Below are 19,818 nucleotides of genomic sequence, written 5' to 3'. Positions count from 1 at the left end.
CCCATAATACCACATTGTTACTAAACATGCGCGCTGTGTCGTCTAATGTTTACTGTTGTCTGTTGTGGTCTACTTTACGCCTTGTATAAATTTATTGTTGTTGTTGTTGTATTTATTCATTCAGCTAGTATAAACCATAAACATGACATACACAAGAAATCTTTTGACACGCAAACTCTCAAAAATGATAATATGATAGATTTAAAAGAATAAAAAGAATAGAGTAAAAAAGATATTGTAGAGTATAATACAAGGTAATTATAAAGAATTGTTTAAAAAGAAAGAATATGTAAATAACAACAAATCTATATAAAGTAACGCACCGCTTTAACTGTCAGTAACGATAGTGGTGTCGTAACAGCGGAAAAAATACTTACAATACCCTGTTACTTAAAGAATAATGCAGTTATGTAACTGCATAACACACATAAAAAATGGTGCTGCATTTACTTCACTTTTATTGCAAAAGCACGCAATAAATAGGTGGAGATGGATTTCAAAAAGCTGTAGAGCAGGAGTCACCAACCCTTTAGAAACTGAGAGCAACTCAGCATTTTAGGCTTAATTGACTCAGGGTGAAATAAATACCTGATTATTTTCAAATAAAAGCAATCAATACTGATCCAGACATTGTGGCCTGGGACTAAATGCCAATACTGTAATTTGGATTCGACCATCCTTATTTTGCACCAATCCATGTATATAATTTTACAAAACAACTCATAAAATTGGATGAAATTGATCAAAGTTAGAATTTCACACCATTCCATTCTTTTAACCCAGTTTGGTTTACAGTCCACCCAGACATACAAGAATCAATTTGTATGTTTGTATTGTAATGTATATAAAGAATATTGTGGACTAGCGCCACAATTGACATTCCTTCAACCTCACGATCATGTTGAGCAATACAACAGGGACATTATTCACATACTCGCGATAAGTGTGGTGATAAATCTTGGTCATGCATGTGATTTAATCTAAAAGATGATTGTGGAGGAAGTAATGCGGATGTCCTCTTTTTCAAACGACTTTATTGAGATGCCTGGAAAGGCCTCAGATCACATCTATCTATCTATCTATCTATCTATCTATCTATCTATCTATCTATCTATCTATCTATCTATCTATCTATCTATCTATCTATCTATCTATCTATCTATCTATCTGTCTGTCTGTCTGTCTGTCTGTCTGTCTGTCTGTCTGTCTGTCTGTCTGTCTGTCTGTCTGTCTGTCTGTCTGTCTGTCTGTCTGTCTGTCTGTCTATCTATCTATCTATCTATCTATCTATCTATCTATCTATCTATCTATCTATCTATCTATCTATCTATCTATCTATCTACCGAAGCCATATACCCCTAGTGGGTGGTGGCTAGAGTCAAGCACACAATCACCAAACATTCATTCCCCTTCATTCTTTCCAACCTGACACTGAACTTTAAGTCCACAGAACAACAAGGGGTGAGTTTCTGTGCCATGCAACCTTTTCATCCTCAAAGAGTTTACCCCCTCCACATCATACGTGTCGATATTATTTATTCTAAAGTATAATTTGCCATTAACAACTATCACAGGGACATACTCTTGCATCCATCAACATCCACTGACATTTTGATACTGAACACAAAGTCACAAGTTTGTCTCTTCTTTTGAGGTAAGCGGACTTAATAGTCCTTATGGACTTCAAATTCTGATGCATCGTGTTTTAAATATGTGTGTATATCTTCTGATAAATGATTGGAATACTGCAAACTCTCCTTGATGTTTGAAAGCATGCAGCCAAAAATATCCTTATACCTTTGAAATATGCTACAAATGATTGTGATATGTCTTTCTGGTTGACGCGTTCCTATTTCAGTTGGAAAGTTTGTCTTTTAAAGGGACATTGTGTGTTCTTGACATCCTCATAGTGGTAAAAAAAACTCATTTATTTAAAAAGATCATTTTGATTTGCATAGTAGGAAAAAATATGTTAAATTTCTTATAAAAACACTCTTGGGACATAAGCCTCAACAAGAGGGAGCTGACATAATTGTCCTCCATCTTGCTGGTACAGGTAGCCCAAAGAAAAAAACTTGAAAAAGTCTGGGTTGGAAAAAAAACATGGAAGAAAAATGGTGCAGTTTAGTATCTTTGAGTCTCTGTATTTTGTATTCTTCCTTGTGCTTTTTAGCACTTTTTTTTCGGTTGCACTAGTCAAACAGCCCACAGACCAGACAATGGCTTGCTGGACGAGTAAACCCAGTCCCCCAACCCAGTCGATACGAATAAGTAAGTCTCTAGGTCATTTCCATTAAAAGTTTTTTTGGGTTGTTAAAAAATTGCAAACCAAATGTCCTCTCTGGCCACTAGAAAGCACTAAAGTCTTTACTCTCAGCTTTAGTAGGCCCAGCCTCATGGTTTGATATGATGTAGTCTAATCTCATTGCCCACTGCTAAAATTTTATTTTGTATTTTTTTTTAATTCATTTCAACCAGTACGACAATTAAGGGAAAAAACATTTCCATAATTCCCACTTGAGTTTGTATAGTGTGGTGAGTTGGTCCAGGTGTAATACTGCAATTACCCTACTGTTAAAACCTGTAAACACATTCAATGCCAAACATATTAAATTGGCATATTTTTTACCGATCCATCCCGCCTGATAATAGAAAGTAAATGTAAATGGTCTGTATTTATATAGCGCTTTTCAAGTCACTGAAAACCTCCCAAAACACGTTACAATTTTGCTTACCCATTCACACACACTCACACACCGAGCCATGCACAGCAACTACCTACTTGTCTGGGGCTTTAGGGATTCAGTGTCTTGCCCAAGGACACGGAGAAGCAATCTCGCTCTACCTGCTGAGCTACTGTTGCCCGAAAGTCTGGATTTGGTCCCAGAGCCAAACTACGTTTGACATCCATGCACTGTAGAATATGACATCTTGTGATCAAGTAACACGATGTCCATTTAAAATAAATTAACACAAAATATCCATGTTATTTCAAACTATTCTGTTAATTAAGGCAGAGAGAACTCAAATTCCAATGTTGTCTGCACCTTCGTCGCCTTAGTTTTCAGAACCAAAATACTAAGTTAATGCTCGAATTGCATTGATTGTCTTCCTGCTGCCTGGCAATTTTGTAGCGAGTGGATACACATGTTTCCATATATTTGTGTTTGCGTGTGTGTGTATTTGTCATGTGGCTACCAATTTTTATATTTTTTCCTTTACAGATGGATTTGTAAACCTACCATCTGCTGTGCAAGATTGGGGTTGCAGTGAAAATAGTGGGAAACTGTGGAATCACCTCCCACTTTAGACGTCAGTTCCATTCCACACCACCCACCCATCATGATAGAGCTGTCGTTTAGAGTCAGAAGGGTTTATAGTAATGCCACACAAAGTCACTTTTTTATCATCGCTCCCCTGTTTTTTAAAGCCACTCAGGTGTTGTGGATTTTTTTTTAAGCTTTTAGATCTCGAACGTGAACCACAGGGAGGTGCCCAGTAAAAGTCGAACATGAATCATTTGCATGACGGGGTAAGGCAGTAGTGTTTTTTGTCATTTTTTTGCACTCACCTTAGTGTAGTTCAGTGATTCTCAAATAGTGGGGTGTGGGTCTCCGTCAAGTGAGGAATTCTTTCCTTTTTTTTAGAATAAAGTGCAGTTGCACCTTCACTATGCTAGGGGGCAAAAGTCTAGGCATTGTTTTTGTCTGCATTGAGCATGCCTGCTTTGCACTCAACAAGTGTGGCTACAAACTGAAGTGGATACTCAGGTGATCCCATGGAAAACTATTTAAAAGGGATGAAAAGACAGGATGTGACAGATGAAGACAAAAAAAAAGTTTCCCTACGTTTCAGCTCCGATCTGGATCATCTTGGTCACTGGTAGCAGCCAATAACGTCATTGCTGATTGCTAACATTGTTTCTATACACTAGCAAATGCTATCTATCCTTGATCAGGCGTTTATTTTTGTGCATATTGTGGAACTGCTACTTATAATAAGCGTCCCGGAATTTACTACAGAGTGACACCGCAGCTAAGTGGGTGGCACGTCTACGGCACAGTTCTGAGGTCCTGGATACAAATCGAGCTACCAGCCTTCCTGTTCGGCATTTGCATGTTCTCCCCATGCTCGCGTGGGTTTTCTCTGGGTACTCCGGTTTCCTTCCAAAACATGCATGTCAGGTTAATTGGCCGGTCCAAATCATCCCTAGGTGTGCATGAGCGAGTGAGTTGTTCGTCTCCGTGTGCCCTGCGACTGGGTGACAACCAGTTCAGAGTGTCCCCTGCTCACTGCCCAAAGATAGCTGGAATAGGTTCTAGCACCCCCGCAACCCTACTAAGGATAAGCGGTGCAGATAATGGATGGATGGATGAATTTACTGCAAGTGGGAAAGGAACTAAGAAAGGACCTAAATTAATTGTTTGGGTTGTTTGTTTTGGTAAATGAAATACACTTCTTATAATAGGTGCCAAGTTGCGTTTGTAAGATTAATTATCGCTGAATAAGGGGAGCAATTGGCTGAGGTTGAGGTATGTGGTAGAAGAGGAGCTGATACTGTTTGCAGCTTTAGACATGGTCCGTCTTGCTAGATAAGACAAATGCTGCAAAGATAAAATCTAAATACTAAAACTAAACAACATGTTTGCTAGACGTATAAGTTAAGTTTCATTTAACATTGTGCTGCTGAGTTCATGTTGGTGAGTTCATGGTTAATCAAAAACTGTTTAGGGATTTAATTTGATTTTTTTTAATTAAAATTAATGTTTAATCTTTCTTGTTAAATTTAATAATGCTTGTTTTAAGTGGGTCTATATTTTTTCAGACTTCATGTCATACATTTTAACCAAATTAGGCAAGGTGAACACAAAAACAATACAAACAATTTTCAAAATGTTGTCAACAACAATTGAATAGCATTGGTCCGTGGTAGATGGGCTAAATACGATATAAAAATGTAAATCTTTAGACAAAATGAGTCTAAGACCAACCAGACCAGATTTAGCCCAGAAATGACTGTCCAAAAATGTCTGATTTATGTTGGGTGATTTTGCTGCTTCCTGTTTGTTCCAAAAATGATCCAAATGTCTTCACTCAACTCTGATTATTTTGAAGCACACTTTGACAGTGCTGTTCAGACACTTCTTGTGTTTCACTGTCAACCCTCTGAACCAACACAAAAAAGGGAAAAGCAGAAAGTATTTCAACTATATACTGATACCGATTACATAAGCTTGGATGACTAATAGGAAAGCGTAGTTTTGAGCTTCCTCAAAGATATTACCCCCATTTTGACCTCACTCCATGTTCAAGACAGACATCACATGTGAGCTAAAGGCATTGCCTAGATCAGGGATCAGTAGGCCGCAGCTCAGGAGCCACATGCCGCTGTTTGGCACTGCCGAACCTTTTTCAAAAATGTTCAAGAAATTACAAAACGGGGCAAGAAAATATATATTTGTTTTAATATGGTTTTGTTGGAGAATAAACATGACACTTTTATCGTTTTCTCATGCTGTAAAATGTGTAGAATAAATATTACATTTCAAGAAGGAGCTGGTCAGATTTTAAACTCCTGTGCATCGCTCTTCTGCTTTTTTCTCTGTCTACTGTCCCGTAGTGTGCGGCCTTTTAAAAGCGTTGCGTCACAAACCAGGAAAGTGGCCGTTATCTACAAATCTGCCATGGATTAAGGGTAAAAAGCATAAAAAAAACGAGGAGAACAGGATTCTATGTTTCCTGGACAAAATCAGTTGCATTCATTGCCCAATGCGGAAGGATTGTCCAAATGTTTGCCCTGAAGAGCGAAGTTAGCAAATAACAGAAAAGACTAATGATGAAAGACATTTCCCTGGAAGGTAAAATAGATTTAAGAAAAACCTTAAACTTAATACTATCGAAGTTTACATTGCAATCCCAGAGATAATAAAAACGTTCATAATGGTGACAACATAAAGGAGACATTATTTAACATATAGAAACACTTGTAGAATAGAATAGAATTTACTTTTATTGTCATTCTTTATAACCATGCACACAGAACGAAATGTCGATACACCTGACCCGTACAGTTAAACCGTAGCGAGCCGATGCAGCCGCACCCAAACAGGGCGCCGCCATTTTAGACCCAACTGCTGTGTTGGGAGTCATTAGGTGACCAAACCCCCCAATTCCAACCCTTAATGCCGAGCGCCAAGCAGGGAGGCAATGAGTACAAATGTTGTAAGTCTCGGCCGAGGCTTGAACCAGCGACCTCCCAGTCTCGGAGCGGGAGCCCTACCATCTAGGCTACCGAGCTGGTATATTGTACTCTGAGTGGGGGGATTTTGTAGAGGTTTATTGTTCGGTATTCTTTATCAATTATCCGTTATCAGTCAAATCATAATATACCACAAGGCCGAGACACTTGCTCCCAGCCAAGAGGCTGAGTCAAGGTCCTAGCCACAGGGCCAAGCAGCGATCAGTGCGAATGCACCGTTCCCGGAGGTACTGCAATACCGGGCCGATGCGTGGAGTGGACAGAGCAAGCTCTTATTCCATATCCCAATTGCAAAAATCAACTGAACATACTACGCAGTTCTAAAAAAATCCAGTTCAAGAACAAAACATAAATAAGACAGAAAAGTGTAGGAGACATGCCGTCAGCCGACTCTACTTACATGAAGTGACTGAACTCCCCAAGGGATTGGTTGGCCTCGGGTTGACCAATCATCTTGAAGTCACACCCCTGCCTCCCACATATAAAACATCACAGAGGCTCCAAATTCTCTCTTGCTTCCATCGACAAACATGCTCAACACCAGCTCTCACGCCAAGGCCCACAACCCCCGCTTTTGTTGGATTCAATTCTCCTTTGTCATGTAAATAAATGTAGTTCGTTAGTATCAAACGCGTGCATTGGTTATTTGTGTGTCTCTACGATTTTCCTTCTGGACTGATCAATCTTTATCCATATCAATGAATTGAAAAATCGATCATTTAAAGCTAAAATTAAAATATAATTAGAATATTGCTTCTTTCATTATAAATGCTAGAGACAATATGAGCCCATGTCATTTAATTCGGGTGGGAACCCGTGAGCCCTACCTGTTGGCCGATTTAGTAACCGCCGAATTAAATTCTGAAATATATAAATATAATTTTAATCAATTCACTCTACAGAAGCAAATACATTCATTTTCAAGATGGTTAAGGAAAGGGCTAAAAATGGAACAACCAGAGGATCCTGCTGTGTTTTAGTCTTGCACGGACTTGTTTGGCATTTGCACGCAAATCAAACTTCACCTGTATTATTTTTTCTTTATGTACTTTACCCTCTCAAAAGGTTGCTGTTTTATTTGTAAAAATTGTAAAGTGGGCTGTTTTTGGTTGTGTATTTCTCAGACTTCTATGCTATGAAATTAACCTGTTTTTATATTCCTAATATAAAAACAATAATCACACTCATACACAGGGTCACGTTTCAAAGATCAGTCTAATTCCATTATTTGTAAATAATTTCTCAATTTTATTTCATTTTAATGTGAAGTCGCGCTTATGTGTGACTTCATTTCCTGTTTATGTGTGAAATCAATAAACCACGCCTACTGACCGGATTTTGTCAGGACGGCCCGGGCGACCTGGGAAGATGGCGGCTGGGCCGTGCTCGCTCCTTTTGCGAGGGAGGTCAAATCTCAATAAGTGTTTTTATCTGAATAATTCTGCCAACAGAGAGTTTATATCTTGTATATCTCTCACAACATACATGATGCAATTTATTGCACTCTGTTTATTTTTGTGAATCCTGAGAATAAAACGCAACAAAAAATGTGATTTCTTTATCGCATTTATAATTTCCAATTTTATCAAAGCAATAAAATGCACTGTAATTAATCAATTTTGTCATACAGTTAAACGTCATTGCATCCTTTAACTTAGAATTCACATGATGTTTTCTCCACAAAATGCACTGCAAAGAAAATAAAAATGTAATCATGATGGCTCATTATGTATTTGTAACCAACTTAGTCATTTTATATAGCCGATTTGGATATGTACATTGTGGTATCTAAACCTCTCTTACTTTGGTTCAGTCCACCCACATGTGAAATAAAAAGACAGAAGTCTGAGTTTGGATCAGAGTAACACTCATTTAGCTTCTTGCAAGAAGGACACCGACAGAATGCAGCCTGCCGAATGTGTCCTTGTCACCGTTTGTTCCGCCTTTTTATGCAGTTCCAGTCGTGAGAGTGCAAAACAGGATATGACTTAAAATTTTAACTCGAAAATCGATCATTGAAGACAGCTGAATTGTGAGCTTAAACACAATGAACAATGGTGACCTTAACACAAAGTGCGAAACAGGATATGTTTGAGAAAAACCCAGCTCATTTAAACTCAAGCACAGGTGGCCGTATGCTGATTTGATATCTTGAGGAAACTTAAACTAGAAATTCAATCATTGAAGACAGCAGGATATGTTTTAGACCTTGGGTTTTGTCAGCAGGAGGTCAGTGAGACCATACATTGTTCTTATAGGTTGAATATAAGGTCACATCACCCTCGATAATCTGAATTAATAACATAAAAAGACACACATTCAGGGTTTAATTTAACCTACATACATGTTGTGTTCATAATAAGGGTTATATAAGGCTTTCATTTATTTATTTTTTTCTCGCCACAAATTTGTTTCTTTGTTTTGGTCCAATATCGCTCTTCAACTTTTTGGGTAGCTGACTCCTGGCCCAGACATTTGATTGAAACTGCGTGGTAATTTATTTGTGAATAATGTTAGATTATTTTGTATGTCTGTGCATGTTTTTTTCTTTTCCATTTTTAACTTGAGAGAAAAGAAAATAGCATTATCAGGAAACTTAATGAGACAATGTGTATTTTTGACCACTAGATACCACTGTATTTTTTTGTACTACAGAAAAAGGAGTGCTAAAAGCACATGGAAGAAACTAAAGACGCTAGAAGAGACCATTTGTTTTATTTTCATTTGTTTGCCAAGCCTTTTGTGATTTTGGGGATTTTTTGGGGGGTACCCATAGCAACAGAATGGTGGACAATTATGTCAGCCCCCTCTAGGCGGGGCATATATTATGTAAAAAAAACACAAATTTCTCAACGTACAAATGTTGTAAAAGTGCACATTTATATAATAGTTAACGTATTTCTGCCTATTATTTAAATCAATATTGTTTTCTTTTAATTCATTTTATTTTCACTAGGAAGTGCTAAACAATACACAATTTCGTTTTAACAAATTGCCTCCCCTTATTTGACATTCTACACTGAAGACAATTTGCATGGAGTTTTTCCTTCCATCAGATTTTGACAAGATTTGAGTTTATGTTTTTTGGTTGTCCTATTTTTTCGTGGCTGTCTCATTAGGTTTGTTTTTCACCTGAGCTCAAACGAGCCAATGTGTTTTCCAAACAGCTCCCTATGCTACTTGTCTGGTCTACGTGTCTCTTGTCTCATCAATTACTTTTATTTATGTTTTCCTTTTTTGGACTACTCTCTGCACTACAAGTTCAAGTTATTTGCGCCACCAATGAAGTATTTATTTGTTTTTTTATAATCGGACCATAAGCAGATTTTTGTGCATGTTTACATGGCTTTACCTAACCCGAATATCGGCAATAGTAAAGTTTTATTCGTGAAACTACACATTGATCGGGTTGCAGCACATCACTTATTTAAACTGCCGTCACTCACATTTCGATAAATAGATTGAATTGTTACATTCCACCTTGAAATTGTTGTCACAGCTGTATTTTTTCATACTATACGTTTTTTCAAAGTTTCTTGAATTACTCTCTAAAGTGTGACATCTCATAAAATGTTTTCTTTGCTTGAATCAAAAATTTGAATAATTTAAAATGTCTAATGTCCAAAGATATGCATTTCAGGTGGATTGGCCGGTCCAAATTGTCACTAGGTGTGAATGAGCGAGCGAGTTGTCTGTCCCTGTGTGCCCTGCAATTGGCTGGCAACCAGTTCAGGGTGTCCCCTGCCCACTGCCCGATGATTACCGGGATGGGCTCCAGCAACCCCGCGACCCTACTGAGGATAAGCGATGCATCTAATGAGATGAGAGATGAGATGAGAATGTGCAGGGTTGGGTAGGGTTACTTTAACTGGATTACTTTCAATTACTTTTGGATTACTCCAATACCAAATATGCTAATAAAAAACAAAAGAAACTAAATATGAAAAAAATTAATACATTTTGTGCAGGCTTGGGGCGTAACGGAATACATGGAACGGCAAAAATGATGTTGGCAAGCTGTTTGGATTTATTTTCATTTTGTTTCTGTCGCATTTTATGTTAGAGATCAAAGCCAGGAGAGAAAGCTTACCACGTGTTGTGAGTCATAATTTTATTCATATTTAGTTTCTTGTGTCTTTTATTAGCATATTTGGTATTGGAGTAATCCAGTTAAAGTAACCCTAGCCAACCCTGCTATTGTGTGATAGGATTCGGTTAAAGTGATGCTGTAAAACTCTTCAGTGTGTTGACATGTATGCTTTTTCCCCTTGTTGTCTTGGAAGCTGAGAGAGAGTTGAGCAAGACTCAGGAACCTGGGGGCAGGTGATAACCAGCTGTGAGTCATGTGCGCATGAAGGTTCCCGATAATACTTTGTTACGTATTTTGCTCCTAAGTCTGTGTTTTGTATAGTTTATTGTATTTTTTACAGCGTTTCTCCACGGCCCACTGCTTCTTCACTTGGAGTACAAAAGACAATTCCAATGAAGTCGGTCCAATGTTTAAAATGTTTTATGAATTGTTGTACTTGTTTTTTCTTGCAAATGGTATGGTATTATTATTACTGTGACTTTTAGTTTATTATTTGCAAAACCACAACTAAAGAGCAGCCCGTATCTATAAAGCCTAATGTTGAAAATAAAGTAAGGATAGTGCAGGCACAGACATCTGTAATAAGTAATCGTTCATCCCTTTAATTTTGAATGATGTTTGAGCAACACGTTGCAAAAAGCTGGGAGCTGGAGCAACAAAACGCTAGGAGAGTTGAGCACCTTCTTGAAACATTACAAAATGTGTTATTTGCTTTGAATTTTTTCTTTTGCAGAATGTGCTAGTTGAACCTGTCTCTTGTGTCAGACTTTGGATTCTTCATAGAAAACAAGAATAAAAGAGCAATAAATTTAATTTTATGTACAGGGTTGGGTAGGGTTACTTTAACTTGATTACCGTATTTTCCGCACTATAGGGCGCACCGGGTTATAGGGCGCACCCCCAAAAAATAGTTTTTGGTCCTATATCTTCCATAGATAAGGCGCACCGGGTTATAAGGCGCTACAATGGGAACGTCGACAAAACAGTCAGATGATTCAGTCCAACTGATTACCCCCTTAACATTCCCAAAGCTTGCAAAGAAGCAAATTTGTGTCGTAGACACGTGCGGATGTGGTGTCCGTACGATGTCACTCAAATGCATCATTTCAAATATCATTCGGAAGGTTAAAGTCTTGGGATTCAAGAAATGCCAAACATTTCTTAGTTTCTATTTTCTTTTTCGCTCGCAACTTTACTGTGCATATGACAATAAACACTTGAATTGAGTTTAATTCACTCAACTCATCACAGCAACATCAAGATCGTTCTAAAACAAGATACCGGGAAAATATAAAGCCGCATAGCTCACCTAAGTTCTCACGTTCAATAATGATACGCAATCATGGTCTTCTTACAACCGTGAGTGAAGTATATCCAGGAGAGTAAATTATTGTCTCCTGATCCCTCTTATTTTCCCTTCGACTCCCTTCGCACTTACAATAATATCCACTACATCCCGAGGGATATACAGAGACCACCGGATCTCCCTGGAAGATTTGCCGCCTGCCGACAATGACAACGACGGAGCAAAGGCTGAGCTAAGCTAAGAAGGCGACCACACAGACCAGCGCTCCCAAGCATGTTCAAGCAACGCCAGATCCATCCGTCCACAATGAGTGAATTGAGCTGCGGATCGCCACAAACAACGTCCGGAATTGGAGGACTTTTTTTTGCCATCACGGAGTCTTGGCTTTCCCGACGCTGCACTACATCACCGGCTCGAACGAGACGAGAACTCCGGTAAAAACAGGGGTTGGAGACTACGCGCTACAATAATAGTCGAACCATTGATACACAATGCTCACTCGATATGGAGTTTCTAGCTATGTACCGGGAGAGTTAACTGTGGTCTTTGTGTTTGCTGTATACTTTCCACCCCTAACAGTTTCACCAGATGCTAACGTTAGCATAGCGCTATATCTCCTGCCCGCTGCTAAACATCAGCTTGCACTACCCCAACGGAGCTTTATCGTCGACGGCGACTTTAATCGGGCATGTTTATTGACTGTTCTCCCAAATCCTTTCGATTGTGGACTCCCAAATCTACTACTTGTGGACTGAGCAATTCGGAAAACGCTGGACTGAGCAATTCGGAAAAACGCTGGACTGTGTAATGTAAGATCAAACATTCGGGAACTCTGTTTGACCCTCACAACATAAATCCCAGCATACACCGCGGACTACTCCACGTTCGGGGGAAAATCGAGTCGGCGGCTGTTGCGTAAGTTGCGAGACCTTGTGATTTAATGTTGATCCATAAATAAGACGCACTGTATTATAAGGCGCATGGTCAGCTTTTGAAAAAAATTAAGACTTTTAGGTGCGCCTTATAGTGCGGAAAATACGGTACTTTCACTTACTTTTGGATTACTCCAATGCCAAATATGCTAATAAAAGACAAAAGAAACTAAATATGAATAAAATTACTCAATTTTGTGCAGGCTTGGGGAGTAACGGAATACATGGAACGGCAAAAATGATGTTGGCAAGCTGTTTGGATTTATTTTCATTTTGTTTCTGTTGCATTTTATGTTAGTTTTGCTGGAGATCCAAGAGATCAAAGCCAGGAGAGAAAGCTTACCACGCGTTGTGAGTCATAATTTTATTCATATTTAGTTTCTTTTGTCTTTTATTAGCATATTTGGTATTGGAGTAACCCAAAAGTAATTGAAAGTAATCCAGTTAAAGTAACCCTACCCAACCCTGTTTATGTATAGCCAAATGTTTATCTACAAAAAAAAATCCAAACACTTTTCAAAATGTTGTCAACATAGTTGTTTTTCTGATTCAATTTCTTAATATAGTAAAAGTTCCCAATGTACAGAAGATCTAAACGACTTCATAAAACCCGATATGTGTGTACCTGTGTTTGTACTGTATGTGACTTAGAGGCTCCGAAACGTTGCACAAATTTTCGTGAAAATGTACACAGTTGTACTTTGGGCCTCCGCAAGTGTCTTAAGCTAGGTTTCGTGTCAAGGTTCTCCTAATAAATACCAACAACCTCGATAAACATGGCAGCTCACTTACAGTTGGATTTAACCTCAGAACCGTGCCTCGACGCGCTCACCTCTCAGCCGGGGCGCCGTTCCTTAATCAGTACAGTTGTGCAATAAATCAGGAAGATAGTTTGTAAAATTTGAAGAAGAAAAGTCTTTTTGTAAAATAAATTATGATAAAAAACTCTTATTTATTAAACAATTACTACTCAATTTTTGGGGAGAGTATTTAAAGAATAAATAAATACATACATACATACATACATACATACATACATACATACATACATACATACATACATACATACATACATACATACATACATACATACATACATACATACATACATACATACATACACATTTTCGGAATGCAACCCCGACGAAAAACGAAAAATCATTGTAGAAAACATGTGTTAGCCTGGAGAAGGATGGGTGCCACCATGCTGTACTTGCCCAAGACACATCACAGGAAAGGTTCTAACTAACTAACCAACCAATCAACCAACCAACGTACCAACCGTAAATGATACTTTACTCTGACTTTTTAACATCACTGTAGTTATAAAGCTTGTATATCGCATTGATCGGTCGCTCAGAATGGGCTCTGAGGCTTGACCAAGTGCTCCCTCTGTTGCATTATTACTGCTGCAGTCATGCCCATCGTACTCCTTTGGATTTAGACCACTAGCTCCACATGGTGGCGCAATGCATGAGCGCGCGTGTGAGAGTGTATGGCAAAATGCGCAATACAGACTAAAACATCTAAGTGTGTTACTGCTTATGAAGTTTATCATCAAGTAGATGCTCCTACAGTCACTACTGGCTCAGAAGGTATTCTAGTGTGTCGTCTTGCGGAAGCTCATTAAAGGAAAGTTGATATTTTTCTTAGATGGAAACTTTGGGAAGTGTACAAATTTCTTCTGCATGCACATGTAGCTAGAATTATCGTCTATTTATCTGATGACTGTCTTCTGTCTTTAGTGGAGTGTTCTCATTTGCCCGCGTCCCTGCGTCCTAGACGCATCATTTTTGCTGGGGACGCATTGTGTCAAATCAACGTGCGTCCCCGGGACGCAACGTTTTTGACACCAAATTGTCATTATTACCCGATTACTTTTTCTTTTTTTAACAAAGATTTACCGCACTCCAAACTTTTCGTCAGGCAGATCCGCAATTGTTGTTTTGGTCTTGCGCCGATCTCGGCAAACGAGATCTCGTTGTTTCGAGATGACGTCATTGTTTTTGTGGTTGTCGAGTGAAAGAGAAGTATGCCTCCGTAAAAACATTTGGTATTAGGTGAAAATCAACACAAAATAGGTCATTTTTTCAGTGTCGGTAATAAGTTGACACATAATGCAGAACGTGATAACAACGGCAATAATTCCGGCACGAAAAAAGGTTGGAGAAATTCTTCAGAAGATCGCGAAGGCAAGGAAAACACGTGCGTTGAAGCGAACGATTCGACGAAAGAAAATAAAAGAATACTGCTAGCAAGAAAATGACTTTTCTGCCAAAATGGACTAAATTATATTCCTGGTTACGCTTTGAGGAGGATGATAATGGAGGCTACATGTTCAGTGATGCGTGTACCCAGCGTGACAAAAAAACTGGATTGAATAAATCATTTTGCAATACGAACTTTCAGAAAAGCACATTGGATCGGCACAACGACAATGAAAACCACAAATTAGCTATGGAAATTCTGTTGCTGCAGGAAGAGAGAGGCAAGTATGAACGGATACGACATCAAAAAGAAGACTTGGCCATGCTTTCACTGCTAAAGATAGTTAAGTGGATGGCAGTATTTTTAGTATTTTGTATAATGTACAATATTGTGAACGGAAAAATCTGAAGCGATAACTGCTTTGTATTACCAATTAACTGTGATGATTAAAACTGAATGAAAATATAGATTTATATAATTATTTCAGCAATATTATTTTGTATAATTTACAATATTGTTGTGAACTGAAAAATCTTGAAGAGATAACTGAATTGTATTAGCAATAAACTGTGATGATTAAAACGGAATGAATATATAGATTTATATTACATATTTGTCGCCGATTTACAATTTCAACCTCGATAACACTAAATTTTGAGAACCCATAGATCTGTGTTGGGACCCATAGATTTTTGAGCATGCGAGTCCCCGGGACCCATCACTTTTCACAGGTAAAATGAACACTGTTAGTGTACTCTAGACTGACTGGGATTAATTAGTATACAGTATTACTAAACCTGCCTAATAAGTCTTTTGTTTATATATTGTAGAACTCAGTTTATTTCCTTCAAAATATGTAGGCTGTTGTAGTGTCTTACTCAAATGTCTATACATCACAATGGTAATTCCTAATATCAGCGTCTCTAACCACAAACATTTCTGAACACTAACTTTTTTGCAACAAAAATTGTGTTGGCTCTTCAAAGGAGAATCCAATTCACGAGCAGTCCCAAAGACTACCATTAGAGACTGCTGTGAGCACAATCTTGAAACAATTAAGCTGGTATAAAAAGGTACCACTTTATATGAAAATTAATTTTTTGGAGGTTGCAATTACAAAATTTGGGTTTAAAAAATTGTAGACAATTGACAATGTACTTTAAAAAAAACATGATTTGCATATTTTTAAAAACTTTAAAGGGACATTGCATATCATTTAATTCTTCCAAGTGGTTAAAAATGTCATGATTACGGATGTGATGCACCTGTGCCTGCTCGTTTGGCGCCAACTGTCTCGGACTCTGATTGGCTTCTTGTCACTATTTAAAGCCACATCTATCAGTCACTTGTTGTCAGTCCGTCTGCGAACCTCAGTTTACTCTAGGCAAGCTTTTCGACCCTGACTCACTCCTGTTTTTGCTCCCGTCTCTTTCACGGCTTCAACACGTTTTTGATCTACTCTCCTCTCCTGACTTTCAACTTGTTGCTGATCCTGACCACGTTCTTTGCTCTCCTGTCCTGACTACTGACCCGTTTTTTTCTGTTCCCAACACCTCCATTGCTCGCCACAGAAGTGCCACTTCCGCGTTCTGAGCGACCTGCTTCCCGCGACCAGCAATCACTGGATCGTGTGTGCAATCCTTTCTTTTCTTCCCAATAAAACGGAGAGAAACCTAACGCAAGTGGGTCCTGTCTCCGTTCTAGTCCCGACAAAAAACATCATTCATTTAAAAAAAATAAAACATTGAATATTTAAGAAAAATGCATGAATTATCATATGCACATGCATTTTTTAATACTTGAAGGTTTTACATAATATTAGGCCTAGAGGCAACTGACATAATTACAGGACATTTTGCTGCTAAGGTACCCCCAAAAAACAAAAAATCTTCTGAAAGTCTGTGCAAAATAATGAGAAGAAAAATGCTATGGTCACTTTGAATGTCTGTCGTTTTGAGGTTCCTTGTGTTGCACTACATGATTGAGTGACATCTAGAGGTCAAATCTTACACAGTTTCCCTTTGAAAACAAATAAAATCTAAAAACCTTACCAAAAATTGACTACTTGAAAAAGTTAAAAAAAATAAAACAGAAAATTATTTTAACCCTGACATGCACGGTAAAGTCCAAGTACGCAAACCTTTTGTTGTATTGATTTTGCCTCTTCCCATTACTTTCTTAGCATACATTTCATGCAATTGATACAAAAAAATATCTTTATACATCTGGAACCGTTTTATTTTTTTGTCCCAAATATATCTGTCTTTGGCCTTTTTGCTGAAAGTCCAGCCTCCAACCAGCTTAAACGGATTTTTTTGTTATATTTGAACATCAAAGGCAGAATTGAGTCTTCTTAAAACTAATTGACATCTCAAAGCGGATCAAACAAGTAATAGTGCCTTGTGGGGTAGCCAGATTTTATTTCATTTTTGATATTCATTGGATAAAGTTATTCATGGAGATAAGATCCGCAACCTCAGCGGAGGTTTTTAAATCTAGACCTAGGAACCACTTCTATTCAATAACATATGATTGATGCCCACCTCATACTTTTCTTTTCCTGTTATTTCAGGCTGCCCGGCAGGTGGTGATGCGAAAGAGAAGGACGATTTGAGATAAGTCAGCGGATCAGAATCTGGACCTGAAGCATGTCAACGTCTGCATCGACCAGCCGGCAGAGATGGAAAGCTGCGTCATTGCTGTCAGGGACATTTTGGACAATTTTACAGGCTTGAGGAGTCGTTGCTGTCATGCACTTCCTGGACAAATTTTAACATATTACACATTGTTTTATTTTATTGATGTTCACTATGTTTTCTGTACCGTTACCCAATGCTAAATCTATTGGACCCTGGTCATCCTGGAAGGGGGATTACCAATTGCGAGGCCCCTTCTCCAGGTTTCTTTTTTTCCTCGTGCTGAGGTTTTGAGTTTTTCCTTGTCCACATGTTGGTTTAAGATCAGGGGATGGTGTAAGTGTAACCTGTGCAGTCCTTTGAGATATTTTGTGATTATACAATTAAACGTGACTTGTCCTGACTTGGATGTGCGATGTTCCACATTGTAACGTGATTGATACCCTTTTCATGTACTGTACATTGAGATTTTATAGTCAAGATTTTTTTTAAGAGCAGGTAATATTCAGTGAATGAAATTTGACTTAATTTTTAAAATACCCTAAAAACGTTTTCAACATTTTCATATTAGGTTTACAACTGATCCAAAATGATAAAATAGTTGGTTCCACATTGTGTCTAAAAACTCTGCATCCAGTCGCAATAGCTTAAAATAGACAGAATTGTGCTATTTTGGGGGAATGAAAAAAAAAAATATGTTTTACATTACCAAGCAAACGAAAGACAAATCACGCAAAAATGAAGCCATTACAATCAGTAAAGGTTCCACTTTGCTAAACTGTTTATTAATTTTTAAAACGGCATTTTTCTGAGGGAGAGCAGAGGTGCATTATCATTAACACCACCCATTTTTAATCGTGCACTCCACTATTAGTAATAATATAAACACATTTGAAATAAAAACTGGATTTTTTAAAAATCATGCTGAGAAACTGAATCCTTTTTATATTGTTTGCTTTAAGAAGTTATGATAATAATCAGGATGTTACATAAGGAATGGGAAAACTGTTTGAATTATGGACCACATTGGGTTAAATAAAAAGAGGGGCCTGACAAAAGAGGGGAAAAGACTGATTTACTTTTGTATATGCAGATAAAGAGTCTGAAATCTTATACCTCGACAAAAAAAAGAGGATAAAAAGTAATGTACGCTCGTCTAAATGTTCTTGTTTGCATTTACAGACAAATTACATTTCATTGTGTGTGTGTTCACTAATGGACCATTTGATCCAAACGGTTTTGAAACAAATGTATTTATTGATAAAAAACAACTTCATGAAATTGTAACCAAAGCAAAGTAATATAATCGACCTATTTAACCCTTGAATAAGGTTGGTTTGGAAGTGTTTTTGTTGCATGAAATTAGATAAATATCTTGATTAAAAAATGGGAGAAAATAGCAAGTGAAAAAAATGTCTCCTGTTATTTGATCATTAGCCAAATGAAGTTAGTATGGGTTGCCACAAAGGGACAGTGGTGATTAGTGGCACCAAAACAACAACACATTTGTCTTAGTATTATCCATCCATTCATTATTTGCACCGCTTCTCCTCAGTAGAGTCGTGGAGGTGCTGAAGCCCATCCCAGCTATCTTCGAGCAGTGGGCAGGGGACACCCTGAACTGGTTGCCAGCCAGTCGCAGGGCACACAGGGACAAACAACTCACTCGCTCATGCAACCCTAGGGACAATTTGGACTGGCCAATTAACCTGACATGCACGTTTTTGGAATGTGGGAGGAAACAGCAGTGCCTGGAGGAAACCCACACAGCCACGGGAGAACACGCAAACTCCACACGGGGAGACTGTGTTAGCTATACTTAAAATCCTGAACCTCTGCACCGTGGGACTGCGTGCAAACCACCCAGCCGCCGTGCTGCCATGAACTATCATATAAACGCGCATTATATTTAATACTTGTAGGTCGAGAAATTGTTAATTTTTTAACATAACATGAAGCACACGTAGAGGGAGCTGACATGTCTGTCGTTCATCTTTCTGCTAGGGAGATCAAAGAATACACAGTGTCCCTTCAAAATACTTGATAGTTGATTCCTAGTCACATTATAAAATGTTCACCAATGGCCTCATTATAAATATTGTATTTTACACCAATGCACATTTTCGAATTTAAATTTTAACCCGGTTCATGAAAGGGCTGCCACTGCTATAATAGTTGCTCTTCAGCAAAATGTTTGTACTTCAATGCAGCTGGAAATCTCACAACCGCTTTTGCAAACAGAAGTCAGTCAATCACTAGTGGAAGAACACATACTGATTAAATTTGTATCAAGGAGCCCAAACGATTTGAACCGGCCAATTAATCTTACATGCATGTTTTTGGAAGGGAGGAAACCGGAGTGCCCGGAGGAAACCCACGCAGGCATG

General features: G+C 38.2%; 1 pseudogene; it reads right to left on the bottom strand.

Annotated features, from left to right (window-relative positions):
* Positions 1–6,464: 6,464 nt before the first annotated feature.
* Positions 6,465–6,606, bottom strand: LOC148369071 (U2 spliceosomal RNA; annotated as a pseudogene).
* Between the last annotated feature and the right edge of the window lie 13,212 nt (positions 6,607–19,818).

This window comes from Urocampus carinirostris, chromosome 3 (genome assembly GCF_059441175.1).
Source record: "Urocampus carinirostris isolate Australia breed hairy pipefish chromosome 3, RoL_Ucar_1.0, whole genome shotgun sequence".
Lineage (NCBI taxonomy): Eukaryota > Metazoa > Chordata > Actinopteri > Syngnathiformes > Syngnathidae > Urocampus > Urocampus carinirostris.
This window is presented reverse-complemented; position numbering and strand designations above follow the sequence as displayed.